At 42.9% G+C, this 17,833-nt stretch overlaps 1 protein-coding gene across 11 annotated transcripts in view; it reads right to left on the minus strand.

Annotated features, from left to right (window-relative positions):
* The window catches only part of Rmdn2 (regulator of microtubule dynamics 2), a 255,562-nt gene that overhangs the window by 27,503 nt on the left and 210,226 nt on the right, over positions 1 to 17,833 (minus strand). For 3 of the 11 annotated variants that reach the window (XR_013429052.1, XR_013429051.1, XR_013429050.1), the window contains exons 11-14: positions 10,234 to 11,863; positions 9,958 to 10,111; positions 9,471 to 9,594; positions 1 to 8,886 (exon numbers count right to left, since the gene is read on the minus strand). The exon at positions 1 to 8,886 is cut by the window's left edge. The exons of 2 other annotated variants lie outside the window; for them this stretch is intronic. The gene's annotated coding sequence lies outside the window, so the exon portion shown is untranslated. The remainder of the gene's footprint in view (positions 8,887 to 9,470; positions 9,595 to 9,957; positions 10,112 to 10,233; positions 11,864 to 17,833) is intronic. 6 more of the 11 variants (XR_013429058.1, XR_013429057.1, XR_013429053.1 and 3 more) reach the window with 5 other exon arrangements.

Consider the following 17,833-nt stretch of genomic DNA (forward strand, 5'->3'; position numbering starts at 1 on the left):
TTGTATCATATTGAGTTCTTTTCTTTTGGTACCAGGGATTGAGCCCAGGGATGCTTAACCATTGAGTCACATCCATAGTCCCTTTTATTTTTTGTTTTGAGACAGGGTCTTACTAAGCTGCTTAGGGCCTTTCTAAGTTACATAGGGTCTTGCTAAGTTACTGAGGTTGGCTTTGAACTTGCAATCCTCCTGCCTTAGCCTCCCAAGTCTCTGGGATTACAGGCATGTGCCACAGTGCCTGATATATATTGAATTCTAGGAGTTCTGTATTTTAGGTACAATTCCTTTATGAGATAAATGTGTTGCCTTTTTAACCTATTTTTAATTTTCTGATTGTGCCTTTTAAAGAGCAAAAGTTTTAAATTTTGAAAACAGTACGTTAGACATTTAATTTAATTATAAAAAGAATTCATTAGGAAGATTTCCCCTGTCTGAGCAGAAATGACATTTCCCATACTTCTGGGTTGGAGCTGTATGGCTCATTCTGGTCAGTGGTATGTGAGCATGTGAGCATCACTTGCAGGCTGTAGTGAATGAGTGTCCCATATGCCTCCCCTGTGCTTTTTTACCCTTCATACTGAACTTGAGAGTTGAAGATAGTAACACCTCAAGAATGGAATGAGCTGGGATCCTCAAGTCACCACCTGGGGAAGAGAAGAGTTTCTTTACCAGGGATGTCCACACCAAACATAGTGCCTTCCAAATGTACCTTTTTCTTGGCTTTCCTATTTCAATTAATTGTGCTGAGAACATTGCTATTACTATTACAACTGTATCATTAACTAGATAACCTTGACTTCAAATATTTTGATGAAATGACAGATTAATATATGTTGGTGGCCATTTGGACATAGTTATTAGCTTCTTAAAATATACACAGATCTAGGGTTGGGGCTGTAGCTCAGTGGCAGAGCACTTGCCTAGCATGCGTGAGATACTGGGTTTGATTCTCAGCACCACATAAAAATAAACAAATAAAAATACTCTGTTCATTTACAACTACAAAAAATTAAAATATATATATATATATATATATATATATACAGATCTATTAATAAACAATCTTGATGGTAGTTAAATTGTTACTTATATATAAATAGCTTTTACTTGTATTTAGGTAGTTTTTGGCATATGTGGATTTAATATTTGTGACCTTGAGTCTTTATATGTTATTCTCAAGACATCCCATAGAGTAATTTGTCTGTTTGTCAGGAACTTAAGTCTTGAGTCCTGTGAAGTTGTGGATGAGCCCAGTTGACTGCCCTAAATTCACATCTTAAGTCTATCTTAGGATTCTGTACTCATTAGTGTTCATTCAGTAACCCTTTATGTAATAATAAGAACTATATTTTTTTAATGAAAAATGGTCTATAAATGAAAACTAATTTCTAGTGTCTTTGATAGAAATTTAAAAAAAGAAAAGAGGTCTAAGAAAGTTGTAGTCCTTATCCAGATAATAGTTATTAAATATAAATTAAATATCTCATTTTGTGGCAACACCAAACTAAGAGTGAACAGTCTACCACACATTCTCTAGAGAAATAAGAAAAACTGATTCACAAAACTATATTATTAAGTGCCTAAATAAGAATTGATTTTATAAAATAAAATGTTGACAACTTTTTAAAACCAGTTGAATTGAATATGTAGACTATATATCAGCCTTGACCACAACTATACCTCGGAGATTTACTTTTCCCAAATGGTCTTTGCAAGTCCATTTTCCTGAAGAGTTGAGTTTCTCCATAAAATGGGTTTTCAAATCAGTGGATTAGAGTTTTCTCCACTTTGTTATTCTTGAATTCCCTATACCTGGCATATTGGTGAATTATTTATTGTATACCACTCCAATGTAAAGGGAGAATCAGCAGTTTATTAGATGGTTTAGATCTTCAGGTGAAAAGCGAGTGAGTTATTTTAAAAACCTTGGTTTATTTACCAAATCTGATTTCTCTTGAATAATCTCTTAATTCATCTCTTCAATTTGACTTTATAGGCACATTGTAGGAGCAAATATCAAGAAAAATTTTCAATAGAATATATATACATATTTTTTCCCCACAGATTTTATCATGGAATACTTATTTTTTCCACTTGCAGACTTCTGGTTGACCAGACCAATTGTAATTTTTGTGTGTGTGTTTCTTAATTATATCTGTATACTTTTCGGTTTTTAAAATTGTGCATTAGCCAGGCTCCAAGATAGTTCACAAAGATTCTCTTGTCTCCTGGTATTTATACCCCTACTGGTTCCTCCCACTTCAAATAGGGCTGATCTGTGTAACCATTAGAATGTTCTGGTTATGATGATGTATGATTCTAAGGCTAGCTTGTAAAAAAAGTTGTACCTTCTGTTTGTCACTTGAATTATTGTTCTGGGGAAGCTAGCTGCCATGTTGTGAGGACACTCAAGTAGCTCTATGGATTGAGGCCTCTGATACAATTAGCACTAATTTTCCAGGCATGTGAGTGAGCTACCTTGGAAGTAAACTTCTGCCTTAGATAAGACTTTTCATGATATCACAGCTATGGTCAACTTCTTGAATGTAATCTTGTGCAATTGTTATAGAAAACTGTGTGTGATGATAAATGTTTATTGTTTTTAAAGCTGCTATATTTTGTGGTGATTTGTTCTCAGGTACAACTATTTAGAAAAGTTGGAAAAAAGGGTTTCATAAATCTCCTTAATAAACCTTTATGTAATCTTGTTTTATACAGTGATGAGTCTCTAATTTTTGAGGTAATCAGTTTTGTTGCAATTGATAATCAATTTAGCTAATTAGGAAGACTAGAAAGTTCTATGAATCTCTACAAAAACCATTATATAGCCTTGTTTGCTATATTGATCAGCTCTTTTTTTAATATTTATTTTTTAGTTTTCGGCAGACACAACATCTTTGTTTATATGTGGTGCTGAGGATCGAACCTGGGCCACACGCATGCCAGGCAAGCGCGCTACCGCTTGAGCCACATCCCCAGCCCTTGATCAGCTCTTTATCTTGAGAGATCTGACTATTTTTGCAAGATGTGAGTGATCTTTAATATTTTAAGTGGGGTGGCAAATGGACAAGTGTTAACTTCTGGTTTTGCTGGAGAAAGGAATTAAGCAGAATGAGATATGTTTCCACTCATTCTTTACTTTGAACTACAGACAGGTTGTCCAGAATGGTGATATCTTTTCAGAGTCCCAGACACTGAACGAAGGTTAAGAGAACCCTAGGGCTTCTTCTGTGAACATCTCTATCTCAGAGAACTTAGGAAATTCCTCCATTGTTTCATGGATGTATTCTGAATGCGGCAAAAGTCTTTTCTTTGTGCTACATATCAGCACTGAATGGCTGAGGTGTAGACTCTAGTGAAACTTTCCTTTAATTACACATGAAGCTCTATAGAATTTCGCCCACAGAACAGTTGGGTTGTTTTGTCAAGTGTTCAAGACCTCAATTTGCCGTTGGCTCATCCCCAGCGCAGTCATGCGATTAGTCACGCAAGTACTCACAAACACCCTTTGCCATGGAGGAATCATAGCTGACGGGCCCCCCAGGGCTCTCGCCCCAAGACATGTGTCTAAAAATCTGAATTCAAATCTATGCGTCTGTTTGGACTTCCTTTTCCCGTTTGTTTTGCCCAAAGCACGTCCATGTCAGAGAACATGGAGACACCTTCCCGGCCTGTTAGTCACATCTCACCAAAGCTTCTCAGTGGGCTGTCAGACAAGAAAGGAGCCTCATGTAGCCATCTTAATCAGCATCCCCCGTCTGTGAGGTCATCGGGATATTTCAAACAATTTCCAGCTCTCATTAGTTGAGCGCGTTCCGCAGGCCGGTCCTTATCTTTTGTAACTTTTGCTGCCACATCCTGAGAAAGCCGCTCTGCAGAATGACACTGTCCCCGTGGGTCAGCCCGCCGCCGTAATGAGCCACCAGTTGATGTGCCCTTTGCACTCACTAGCAGTATATGTTGATATTAACCTTTCGTGTTGTGAGATGTCGCTTTTACCCTTGGCTTCTGCCATGTAAAGTCTCATTATTTCTAATAGGCTGTGGCAATTAGAGTCTTGGGGCTGTTGATCACAGACATTTGGAGCGGGGAAGGGGCACTCAGGGAGAACAGTCGCTTTTTCTTTACATGAACAATGTGATGCATAGCTCAGCCCAAATCTGCAAACCGTGAGGCAGTGGTGGACCTCCGGCGAGGATGGGAAACTCCACACCCAGCTCTTTCACATGTCCTTTCCTCACACTAGCTACTGGCTATTTTCAAACCCCTTTGTGCAGAATGACATGCTTGGCAGATATTTTGGGGCATTGGATTTGGCCTAATAAGGAATTCATTAAACGGAATTATTTGGGAAATAAATGGGTACGTTCAAAGAGACCTCTTCTTTTTATTTCAAAGATAGTTGGTTGGACAGGCAAAAGGATGATATTGACAGTTAGCCATCTGGGGTGGCTCATGGGTCCTCTAAGCCTTGAACCTGGAGGATCCATGAAGGTGCCTAGGACCTGTGATTGGAAAAATCTTGACTGCTGATGGAAATGTACCCGTGTTGAAACCTGGTGGACCACCTGTGGCTGTGGATGAGTTAGACAGTTGATCCTCTAAGGCTACAACAATCGTTTGGTAGAATCAAAACAGCCTAGAGAGACAGGAATGAAGAGGAGAAAGTGTATACTGGGGTAAAAGCTTAAGGAAGACACAAGTACCTGGAATGTTAGGGTCAACTCTCATATCCTCTCCGGGTCTTTTGTAAAGTGCTTCCAATGGGAGGAAAGAAAAACACACTTTCGTATGCTTTTTGCTCCAGACCAGGTGGAATTGAAGGCTAAGGATCAACAGCTCAGAGGAAGAGCTTCAGCCTACTTGTAGGTATTAGAGGTCAGATGTTCTACACTGGGATAAGATTTTTCCAAAGAAATGCAAGAAAAAGCCCCTATATTAATCTGACCATTTATGAAAATAACACTTGGGAAAGCCCCTCCATTGTCTGCCTGGTAAATGAAGTGCTTGCAGTGTCAGAGACCCTAGCATGCTACTGAGAAATAACCCCTTCCTGGTGGCATAACAGTTCGGCCATTTCTGAGAGCCCCTTATTTCTGAGAACTGATTTATTCTTTGCTTTGCAAAATGCCTCACTGAAAATGTAAGCTCATTTCTGTTGGGTAGGTCACAGTATAAATAGGTGGTAGTTCTAAGACGGAGAGTTCAAAATATATAGGCAATAAATATTCCAATGTAATTCTCCCTTGACTGGGGAAGAAATCTCCAGAAGAAAATAATAAAAGCCCCCTTCCTCCTTCCCTCCCTCCATCCCTCCCTCAACTACTCACCTTCTATCAAGAAGAGCATTGGGCTGGGTGTTGTTGACACTACACACTTGATAGTGGAATCTCTTATTTGCATTCATAAATAAGTGCCTTTTCTAGGTCACTCCCCCTGCCCCCACCGCACACCTCTCCCCATTGCATGACTAAAGTAATGGAGGGTGGCCCACATCCAGGGAGAGGGAACTACTGAGGCTCAGGGGAGACTTTGGCATAGTTTGCATATTTGTGGAATTGACTCTTGGGTTTTTCTTTCTTAGATCCTTTCCCTTCCATTAGAAATACTGACCCCCAGGCCTCTAGAGCAGTATAGAAGGCCTGGTCTGCATCACCGTGGGAGGGTTCTGTTCTGGCAAGGGCTGTGATTCTGGAGTTCACATTTTGTCCCTGGCAAGAGGAGTTCCATCTCAGCTTCCTGGCTGTCATGAGCCGAGCACCTCTCTGTCTCACCCTCACACCATGATGTTCTGCCTCACCTCTGGACCAGAGTATGGAGTCCGCTAACCAGGGATGAAACTTTGGAAACTGTGAGCCAAAACATATTTTTCCTCTTCTAAGTTGTTCTAGACAGGATTCTTGGTCATAGTGATGAACAGCTGACTGTAACAGATGGATCTCCCAGTCCAAGGAGATAGAGCACAGGACTCAGGGAAGAATGGCCCGTGCCAGCAGTCCTGGCCCCAGGGAGAAGAGCTCCGATTCGTTTGCTCATTGGGATCTTATTCCCTTACTTTTTTGACTTGTTAAGGTCTCTAGATGAAAGTGTGGGCCTTAGCGAAGGAGTCAAGTTGGCTACTCTGCTACTTTTGACCTCAGGTCTTCTGTGGAATAGAAGTCCTTCCTGTTCATGTGTACAACCCAGGTCAGCAGGGCCAGGGCTGAGAGCCAAGGCCGAGAGCAGTTGGCCATGAGGAGTTTAACCTCCCTCTGGAGCCCTCTCTCCTAATAGTTTCCTTATAAAAATGTGAAATAACATGTGGCATGAGAAAGTGGGGACTTAGGGTTCTTGGCCAAGTTGTTTACATTTTAAGATAAAACCAAAATCTTTATAATGCACACAGCACAGAGCTCACGTATAGTAACTACTAACTCTGCCAAAAAGGGTGCTGCTTACTGGTTTGTTTTACTTTCAGCGCCAAAATCTGTTTTGTTTTTTTTTTTTTTTTTCTGTGCCGGGCATCAAACCCAGGGCTTCCTCACACATGCTAGGTAAGCTACACTCTCGGCCCTCTGAGCACCAGAATCTCGATACAAAAGATCTATTAGTCCATATTATCTATCTACCTACCTGCCTACCAACCTATCATCTATCTATATCCCTCTGAGTTTGCAAAGACTGCCATAACAAAGTATCACAGACTGGTGCTTAAACAGAAATTTATTTTCTCACGGTCTGGAGCTGAGAAGACCAAGATTAAGGTGTTGGTGGGGTTGATTTCTTTTAAGTACTCTCTCTCTCTTTGTTAATGGCCCTCTCATCTCTTGTCTGTCTGTGTCCTAATTTCCTCTTATCGGAACACTAGCTATATTGGATTAAGACCCACCCATTTGACTTCATTTTACCTTAATTACCTCTTTAAAGACATTATTTCCAAACACAGTTACATTCTGAGGTATTGGGGAAAGGCTTTACTATATGAATCTGGGTGAGGAGGACACAATTCAACCCATATCACTATCCATTCATTCACCCATCTATCCTTTCTTTTTTCTATCTATCATCTATCATCCCAACACCTAATGAGGACTTTAGAACACTATAAAAATGACTACACATGACCAAACCCATTCCATCATTGACAGATGAGAAAACTGAAGCTAAAAATTCAGATGGCTCTACCAGAGTGCCTGGTGTCTGGTGGAAGCTATACTCAGTCTCCAATCTGTAGTCTTTAAGTCCAAAATTTGTTCCTACACTTGGAGTTGTGAGTCTTGGAGTAGTTATTAAACTTGCTTCTTCTTACACCCTCAAGTTATTATTATTAAGAAAATTTATCTAAAGCTCAATCATAGAGGACATGTAGGAAGGGACAAGTTATGGAGCTGGAGCTGGAGAAATCAGTGGTACTGCTGTATTGGGCACACTGGTGTCCACTGTAATTTAGTGAGAACTTTAGAGACTCCTCTTACTTTGTAAGACAGAATTTGAAATTTCCCTTATACCAAGTACCATGTTCCTAAATGGCCAGATTACATGGGACCTTTTTCTTTGTCATGTTGTACCTATGTACAAGGTTGGAGTATTTCCTTCAGAAAGTAAATTAGGTACGTTATGGTAAACTACCATTTGGAAGTAAATTTGATGGTAAAGGAACATATATTGGCTATGAGGTGACACTGTAGGGCAGAGGTGAGGCGATTGGCCCTCTGCCCCCGGAAGGAAGGACTCCAAGGAAGAACCCATGCACCTTAGTGGAGGTCATTGTTTGCCCATAGCTATTTCCACACTGGGTTACAAACTGCAGTTGGTGTCTATTCCTAAGAGACCATAAGACATATTTTAATTTAATTGCAAAGGATTTCTGACAATTGTGAGGACTTTATGGGTTTATAAACTGATGGGCTATGGGCTTTCAATAATTTGATGCATGGAGAATTTCCTTGCAGAGGTGTTTTAGAGAACAGGTTCACATTCATTTGTATCCCAGCTGGATGGTTGCACAGCAAAATTCAGTGGTGCAGCATCTTACAAAGGACAGATTTGGTTTGTCAGTGGATGAAGTTTGTTCCCCGTGTTTCAAGTTTCACAGTGAAAAACAAACTTTGTAGTGACTCATTGTGGAATCCAAAAGGCATGAGACTGCACAGGTGAGAGAGGAGGTCAGATGTATTGGGCAAGGAGGGAGAGTGTTTGGGGGTAAAGAGATAACTTTAGAGGGACAGAAAGAGGAATGAAGGTCACTCAAGGGGAGCCAATACTCAGTGGCTGAGCCTGAGTCCTCAGGATCATAGTGCTAGTCATAGAAGGAAATTACATTTCTGCAATAAAATCTCTGAGACTTCCGAAGGGCAGGTGGCTCTTTTGGAAGTATTGGTTCAGCAGTGACACAAAGATGAATATGTGTTTGGGGGTGTGTGCAAAAGATGGGTGCTTCCCGTTCCAGAGTGATTTTAGTGTCACAGGGTTTGGGCTCAGTGTGAGTCTAGGCAACCAACATTAAGAAGCAATTCCTGGGGTGGAGGATGGCAGCAATGGTGACCCAAAAGGAAGGTGATTCGTTTCTCTGATTATCCTCACCTGGCTGTGTGGGATCTCCAAATGTTTCTATAGTTATTTCTGGAAATCTAGAAGAGGCATCTCCTATGTCCTCTCAAACGTGATCTCAACACCCCATGAACATGAACCTGCCATTTCCCAAACATTTTTGCCTCTGAATCCATTTGGCAGATGTTGGTTTAGGGGTCACATGGAGACTGCACTGCCCCGTGGTCACATGGAGAACACACTGTGGGTTTTGGCTGAGAAGACTGGTGTTAGGATGGGAACACAAAGGAGAAACGTCGTTTATCTCTTCATGTAACACAGGCAATCTGTTACTTATTCCCCATATCATTCAAGGTCCTGGGAAAATAAATCAAAAAATAACACTAACAACAGAATCCAATCAAGCAGACAAAAAATGACTTGGAAACCTAGCTCTGTGCTCCAGGAGCACATGGTCTAGCTGGAGATCCCCTTACACACATGCACATACACTCTCACCCCAGGGTAACTCAAGGGTCCATGTAAACAGTGGGGTTGGAGTCTTTCTGACATTTATCACCCGCTGCAGGGCTGCATCAGGGCAGACTCTGAGGAAGAGGTAAACTTTTGAAATTTGAGCCATACTTTGAAGAATAAGCAGCATTTGAACAAGTTCAGGGGGGAGAAGGAGGAGCTTCCCAGAGTAAGAAAGAACATGTGGTAGGGATGAGGAAAGCTGTGTTTGGATGGTAGGAAGATTGCTTTTCCAGGAGTAGATGATCAGTGAGATTGGCAAGGGAGAGGGTGGGGTCATATTATGGAGGGTGTTAAGAACACTCATTAGATTTGCCATCTCCCCCTTCTGAGATGATTTCATCCCCATTTTTAACTTAATTGCATCTGTACAGCACTCTGTGGAAACTGTGAGTATTGTTGGTGGTCCATGAAATAGACCAAATTACCTTCCAATGCTCTTCCTCTGATAAAATTTGCTAGGAGAGACTAGAAGCCCAGGGGGAATAAATCACACTCAATCTTCAAACTGTCTTTGCCTGGTTTTCTTTGGAATTCTGTGAAAGATGAGACCTATGAGCAGCATCACACAGAAACAAAGGGATTTATTTAGTGAAAAGAGCCAGATAATTTGCTTCTAATCCCCAACTCTAACTGTGTTAGTTATGGGTTTTGGATACCTCTAGCTCTCCAGGCCTTAACTTTAAGGGGATGTTGGACCAGATTATCTGGGATATGTGTGTGGGGGGGGGTTGGACTCATTCAACTCTAACTTCCTCCAACTCTACCATCTTGGCTTCCAGCAAGGACTTGTGAGCTGTCCTCTGGCCCTCTTGGGACCTGTGCAGAATTGATGGACACAGTTCTTGGGTAGTCAAGGATCTGAGCATCAGAGAGTTGTAAAACCAATATTCGTCAGGGTATTTGTGAACATACCTTCACTTAAACTGGTGGCCACAGATGTGAGGCCCAATTCCTGCATGTGGACTTGTGGACTTGCAAGTCCTTGAAAGGACTCTCTGCCTCTCCTTTGTCCTGGAGCATCTGCCAATGAAATTTCAGATCTCCCATCTACCCTCCACAGGACTGTCTGAGATAGGGAAGAAAACCAGACTTGGCAACCTTGTTTTTTTTTTTTTTTTTTTTTTTTTTTAAGAGCAAATTGTTCACTGCTGTGTGTTTACTGAGTTAAACAGTTCAGCATGTAATTACCTTAGCTGGGCTGTGTGTGCTGCAGAATCTGTTTGTACTACAATGTGACTCTTAAATTCATGTTAATGGTCGCCTTGCATGTAAATCCCAAACACATTTTTCTTCTGTCCTCTGGTATTCTGCTGAGCAGATACTGGGCTCCTCTTTCCTGTTGGGGCAGAAGTGATGAGCTTCTCAGGGTGTTCTGCTGTTTGCTTGTGGGTGATAGGGTGACCATCACATCTCCATCAGCCCAGATGAACTGTCTGGGTTTGACAACTGAAAAGCCTTCATCCTGAAAATCCCTCCAGTCCTAGACAAATTGGGCAGCTGGCACTCTATGGGGGTGCAGTGAGGCTGCTCAGGGTCAAAGAATGAACTTGGAGAAATGAAAAAGTAAATTGAAAACAAAGCATTAGTGATGAGAGCAGGACATGCTGCTCTGTAGACTCTGAGCCTGCTGCTGTCCTTCCTCCCAAGGGCCCAGTGAAGGCCAAAGGCCGTGTCACCCTGCACAGAGGAGGGGGCCCTACCTCACCGTGTGGCTGGAATGCCACCGACATTGAGACTTTCCCTGGAGACTGGCTGGTTAAGATGAGATGTAATGACATCAGGAAAACCATGGCACTTCCTACCCTAAACACATCCTCTTGGCTTCTCATATTATAGATCCCCAGCAGCAGGGCCAAAGGACCAGCCCTTCTCCTCACTGCTGCTACCTGGGAGTGAAGCTTGGACTGGGATTTCTGTTAGGTCGATGGTGGCGACTTGGTGGCGACTTAGAACAGAGCAGCCGCGCGACTGGGATTTCTGCTACAATTTCTTTCTCAAAGCAAGCAAAATGGGTTCAAAGTTATTTGATTCAGGTCTTGGAGCAAAGTTCAGAGGGCTTGAGCATCTTCTTCTTGCTGTGGCCTAAAAACAAGGAACCTTGGAGAATATGAGATGCAGCATTTGAAGGGGCTTCTCCCCAGCTTTACAGTGAAATGGTGAACATCAAATAAAAAAATCATGGCTCATTAATGCGTACAAGTTGGACTTATGAAAGGCGATGAGTTCATGCTGACATGCTAAAGAGAGAGTGCCATCCTCTCACACACCAACACACGCAAATTTAATGACCACCTTATTTCTGGGAAAGAAAAGTCATGCAAAAACAAAAATTTACATAAAAATCAGGGACATAAGAGTATTGTCTGGTCTGGCAGCAGGGGCTAATGGCTAAGAAGGCTAAGTAGGAGGTTGAAGTAAGGAGGTTGAATGCTCAGGGTATTTAAGGGGAAGAGAAGATAAGGGCACCCAGGGTACAAGCACCCAGGTAAAGCTCCTCAGGTGTTGGTGCTGCACCCTAGGGTTGAGAAGCTGTATTCCAGGTGTGACCTGACAATCTAATTAGAGCTAGGATGTAGCTCAGTGGTAGAGCACTTGCCCAGGATGTGTGAGACCCTCAGTTCAATCCCCAACACCAGAGAAAAATAAAAAATAAAGCAAGATAATTCAAAAAGAGTGAAAAAAAATTGACTTTAGTTCTAGTAAAAATAGGTAGTAGGGATGGGAGGGGTGTTATTAATACTTACTGAGCAACAGTTATGGATCAGGTCCTGTGGTAGAGATTCCATGTGTATTTCTTCATCTACTCCTCACAACAGCCCTGGGGAAGTAGATCGTAAGACAGTACTACCACTGTTCTTGTTTGGGTGCTGCGGATCAAACCCAGGGCCTCAGCATCCTGGACCACTGCTTAACCACTGAGCCACATCCCCTCCTATTACCGTTATTTTACATGGCTGGAAACTAGATAGATCTGGTAAGTTCGGTGTGTGTTAAATAAAGCTTGTTTCTTCACACCATACCAAACACTGTGAGCTGAGGCCCAAAGGGAAAAGAATATTAAAAGTAGACAAAAGATGAAAGAGCTAGTTCCGGGGAATTCATTCAACCCGAGCTCTCGGCACAGAGAAGATGAAGCACTGGGCTAGTCTTCAACCACATGCTGTCGTGTCATGGAATTCCCTCCACCCACTCTTGAAAAATGGCCATGAAGACAAACAGTATGTGGTGGGCACAGAGAATGGGGGGGGGGCATTCATCCAGGGAGAGCAGCGATGGGTGTTGGGTCAGGAGCAGGTAAAAGGCACCCAAGCCTGGGGTTGTAGGCACAGAGCCTTCCTTTTCTCCTTCTTTGCCCCATGGTGGCAGTGCTGAGCCCTTGGGATCTGCTGCTGTGGCCCTGGTGAGCTCTTCCTCAATGTTGAGTAACTTTGCGTGACAGGAGCCCAGAGTCTGGGAGGATGAGGCCAGAGAGGGAGGGTCAGGAAATGCAGAGGCCAGGCCAATGAGCACAGAGATGATCCTAGGAAACACGCTGGCTGCCGCTCTAGGGAGCAGAAAGGTCATTTCAAGACGGCAGAGACCGGGTGTTTGGTGGCTCAGGACTGTGTTGTCAGCAGTTCTGGAAAAAGTTTTAAAGTGGATAGGCACATGTCCACACACCCATGCACACACATTCATTCCCAATACAAATTAACCTTTTTCCCTTACAGAGAGGTCAAATGCCTACAGAAAAGTTTCAGAGCTTCATTTTTACTTGGGGAGTGGCACAGTCGAATCCTCTTCTTTTGAGAGTCGCATGCTCACCTCAGGATGTGAAGCTGCTGGCCACACTAGACCCACTTAGCTTCCTTCACTGGACATTTGCCACCATTCAAGCTTTGCCCTCAGGGCATTGTGTGGCTGTGTCTCTCCTGTGACCACCAAAGGGATCCCTGGGGGCCATTCTTCACTCTGACAAGTCAGCTTATGCTACCCTGGTAAATGACTTGAGAAAGAGTCCCCAAACCACTGGTGCCCACACAAGAGTCAAAGTCAGGGGCCAACACAAACTTGGAAAGACAGCTGTGGTGCCAGGTACCAAATGAAAACAAACCAAAGCAAATCAACCACAAAATCAACTCCAGATGTCCTGCATGGTGCCTCAGAGGCCACGGAAGAGTGGCTCTGGCTTCTCCAAATAAACCCTTCACCAAACAAACACTGCCCATCTCAGAAGCTACAAAATGTTCTTCCTAACCACCAAAGAACAAGGGGTTGTGAGGCCACGGTCAAGGGTCTGAGTCTAGGGTCAGAAAAAGCCCCTATGTCTATGATACTGGGCTTGGGACCTCCAAGCCCTGGAGCATACACAGCTTGACTAGTCCTTGTCACCATCTATCACCGAAATTATTCCCATGTCAGCACAGACCTCTTTGGGAAACTGTTTCCTGGGTTCATGTTACTAGAGCAAAATACCTGAGATAATCAACTTATAAAGAGAAAGGCTTGTTTTGGCTCACAGTGTTGGGTGTTCTAGTCCATGACCAATTGGCCCTGCTGCTTGGGTCTGTGATGAGGTAGCACAACCTGGAGTCTGTGCCAAAGCAAATGTGGTGGAACTTGTTTACATCATGAGCCAGGGAACAAAAGGAAAGGGCTTAGGTCCCACCGTAATTGTCAAGGAACCCCCCACCCCAACCCCAGGGACCAAACTTCTAATACATTGGGGGACATTACACATTCAAACGGTAGAAGAAACTAATGGTGGTTGGAAAGAGAGTCAGCTCTGCAGTCAGCTCCCCTTTTTTCAAAGCTAATGTGGGCATGAATTACAGAGATAGATGTTAAGGTCTGTAAACAAGTCAAAATAACACCTGCTATTTTGCCAGGGGAATGTTAGAATTCGTAAACAAGTCTGGATGGTGCCTGGCAAAATGCCAGAGGGAGTGGTTTGAGAAATAACAAAAGTGAGCCATTAAGTGTGGAGATTCCTTATTGGTTGACTGATGTATCTAGTTTATGCTAATTAAGACAAGCTGTGCAAAATGTATAAATAGCTCTGTTGTCCTACAATAAACGGCTCCTACTCCTGCTGTATCAACGTAGGCAAGTTATTCGTCACCCCCCGGTTATTTTGCTGCAGACGGACTGCGACAGATAGAGGCTTTGTCTGGGTTCTGGTCTCTGGGTCAGTACTCAGCTTCAGATCCAAACTCTGTGGAGTGATTGGCTGTACTGGTTGGAAAACTCGCTCTCAATCTAAAAGTTCCAATAATGAGTACTGAGTGAGAAATTCTGGATCAGTTCTTTGGTGATTCTCTCCATGTACCTTGATACAATATCTACCTGGGAGAGGGAGCCCAAGGGAGTCATACAGCCTGGTTCTTCCTGTATAGACAGAACAGGTAACAACAATGTGGTTTAAGAGGAACGTAAATGAAAGCCCTTCCCAAGTGTCGAGGACTGAATGTTTGTGTTTCCCTTCTCCAGATTTTTATGGTGATGCCCTTTCACCGGGTGTGATGGCATTTGGAGATGGGGCCTTTGGGATTAGACGAGGTCATGAAGGGGGTGCCCTTGTGCTAGGATTAGTGACCTTATAAATGAAGGAGAGGGAGAGAAGGAGGTCAAGTGAGGACTTAGTGAGAAGGCAGAGTTTCCTCCACCAGGAAGAGAGCCCTCGCCAGAAGCTGACTCTGCTTCACTCTGACCTTGGACTGCTGTCTCCAGCGCAGCTGAGCTTTGAGTGCTGTGTCCCCACAGACTCCCATGTTGACACCTAATCACCGAGGGACGGTATTAGAAGGTGGGTCCCTGAGAGGTGATTAGGTCATGATGACCCCGCCCTTGTGAATGGGACTGGTACCCTTGTAAAAGAGATTGAGGGAGACCACTCGCCCTTCTACCATGTAAGGACAGGTAGGCAGTATCATCTGTGAGAAATGGGTCCTCACCAGGCCACCAAATCTGCTACCTTGGTCTTATTCCTCTCCAGAACTCTGGGTAACAGATTTCTGTTGTTTATAAACTATCCAGTCTAAGGTATTTGGGTATGGCTATTTAATGGATCAAGACAAAAAAAAAAAAGTGAGAATATAAATTTCTGTTGTTGAAGCCATCCAGTCTGTGGTCTTTTGTTGTGGAAGCCCAAACTAGGACACTAGGTATCCCAGGCCTGGGCCAGCCTGGGCAAAAGAAGGATACCTAGTGTCCTAGCTTGGGCTTCCACAACAAAAGACCAACCTCTCCTGAACATGCTCTTCTTCCCTCTGTCTATAGCCTCTACATTGGGGATCAGATGGTCATCCTTGAATCAAGGAAGTGAAATCATAGGAAACTGCCATTTTGTAGGTGAAAAGCTATGAAAACCATCGAAAAATTGCTGCCATTTTTTGGCCTATAAAATGGCTCTTCCAAGTCGTTCTAACATTGAGATTGAGGGTGAGTGGTCTCCCTCAATCTCTTTTGCACGCCCAAGCCTAGGAGGGATGCTCTGGGAATGACAGAAATGTGAGAAACACCCTTGTCGGCAGGGGTTTGCATTATGACAGGGGTCAACCACTGTGACCCATGGGCCACATCTGTTTTTGTTGCTTTATTGGAGCACGGCCACACTCATTTGTTTACTCATAGTCTATGCCTTTTCAAATTACAACACAGAGCTGAGGAGTGAACAAAGACAGTACCACCCACAAAGCTCAAAATGTTTATCATTTGGCACTTTATAGAAAATTTTTGCTGACCCCTGCTTGGCATTGTGGTAGGAGATGATGATCATTCATAAACACCATCATTTTTTATTGTGGCTTTATTTATCACCTCTTATACCTTTTTCTGCCTTACCTTTCTTAACTGTCATTACTATTCTTTTTCCTCCTCTGCTTGTCTGAATTTCCAAAGTCCCTTCTCTCCATGGTCTCCTTTGCTCCTCTTGCTTATTCCTGGTCTGTTATTCTGTGTCACCACTCCTTTCTCTTCCTCTGTCTTCCCTTTCTTCACCTGCTTCTAGTCTCTGATACTTGACCGTCTCCTCTACTTCCTGCCTCATTTCTTCTTACACTTCTCTTTTCCCTCCCTTTCACCTGTGATTCCTCCATGGAACTGAACTCCTTTGAAGTGGAGTGAGTGCTGACTCCCCTTCTCACTCTTCTCAGCAACTTGTCTTTGTCTCCCTCCTCCCTGATCCTAGTCTTCTATAGATCTCTCTCCTTGGATCTCCTTGGACAACTGGGCTGGTAGTTAACTGGAAAGGTGGCCTTTGAGAATCAGGGTCCACTCTGATGCTGGTTGACTGTGTACTCTGACTGGTCAGGGCTGAGTGCTTTGCCCATCATTCTGGCCATACCATCATCTGCCTCAAGTAGCTGGAGAGCTCAAAAATCTAGCAACGTTGCCCAGATAGCTTTGTCATGGAGACTCTGAGAGTCCCTCCTTGAGGTCTCAGTCTCTAGGGTTTTAACAGGACTAGGAATGTTTTTATAGCATTGTGAGACAGTGTCTAGAATTCAGAAATTAAGTTCACTCAACTTTGGGATGGGTGTGGGTGCTGGGTGGTGCCTTTCTTCCCACAAAGTAATGCGTTTTGAATCTAAGGCATTCTGTGGTCAAGTATATCTCAGAATCATGTACCAGTGGTTGTTAAAAACTTCTTCATGTAATGGCATTAAAAAACACACACACATCAAAACTGGGCATTTTGGTGTAATTTTAAAGTAATTATCGAAGATCTTTCAAGCCTTGTCACACCCCTCATTATTGATGTCAGAGCACTAAGAGGCCTCATCTTGCAGGGTCTGTAAATGCCAAGCCAGCCCACAACTGATGTAAGGAGGAAGCAGCCTCAGACGTCACCTGACTTGAAAGAATATAGCTTAGAATACATCCCAGGGGCAAAGACTTGGTTGGTTTTGCCTAGACTTTGAACATACTCAAAATTTCTTTCCCTTTTAAATGAATATTGCTCCTTTTCCTTAACTCTATGGGGTGTGTGGCAATTCTGATTTCTGTATGCTGTGGTTTTGAAACTTTTGTTGGACAAACCATGTAATCACTGCATCTAACATAAACTTTGTATGGGAAAGAGGAAGGAGTTTAGCAAAACTATGTGTAATAGACATTTGTTGGTTGACCCTATAACTTTTATTGTTTTCTTCCTATAGCCCACATTTCAATTTAGGGATCCATAGCTCTATGGAATCTGATTCCACCTGGGGCTATAAGGTGGAATATATATGTTTCAGGTCAGCATATTTGTCTCCCCAGTCATTGTGATTGGCTTGGTGTAGTTATGTGACTAAGCAAATCCAAGTAGAGTGGATCTCAGGGCTTTTGCTTAGAATTGTAAAACAATAACTTCTCTCTCCTGCTAGAATAAATGAGGAAGCACTCAACCTCAGGTATTTTGTTATTAATAAAAAACTGATTAATATTTAAGGCTTGTCCGTTGTTCTTTCTAAAGGTTTCTTTTTGTCTTTCCTACTTTCTCATTCACATTACCCCTGTCTTTATATGGTCCCTACATCTCTCTACAGTGTCTACTCCCTCCAATTCATCTAACTCCTACTAGATTAGTATCCTCAAACAGACTTTGAAAATCTTGCTGAATTCCCACTAATAGTAAAATAAAATCTATGCTGCTCAACAAGGTATCCTGTGCTCCATTCCTTGCAGCCATTCTAGCCCTGGAACTTGAATTATGCTTAGGTTTAACTGAAACATAGCAACAGAATGGCTGTGGTTTTGCTAGTGAGAACTTCATGCATAAGCTATGCTTATAGCCCCTTCCAAGGACTTTTTCAGGAATTATTGA

The sequence above is a fragment of the Ictidomys tridecemlineatus genome, chromosome 12 (genome assembly GCF_052094955.1).
Source record: "Ictidomys tridecemlineatus isolate mIctTri1 chromosome 12, mIctTri1.hap1, whole genome shotgun sequence".
Lineage (NCBI taxonomy): Eukaryota > Metazoa > Chordata > Mammalia > Rodentia > Sciuridae > Ictidomys > Ictidomys tridecemlineatus.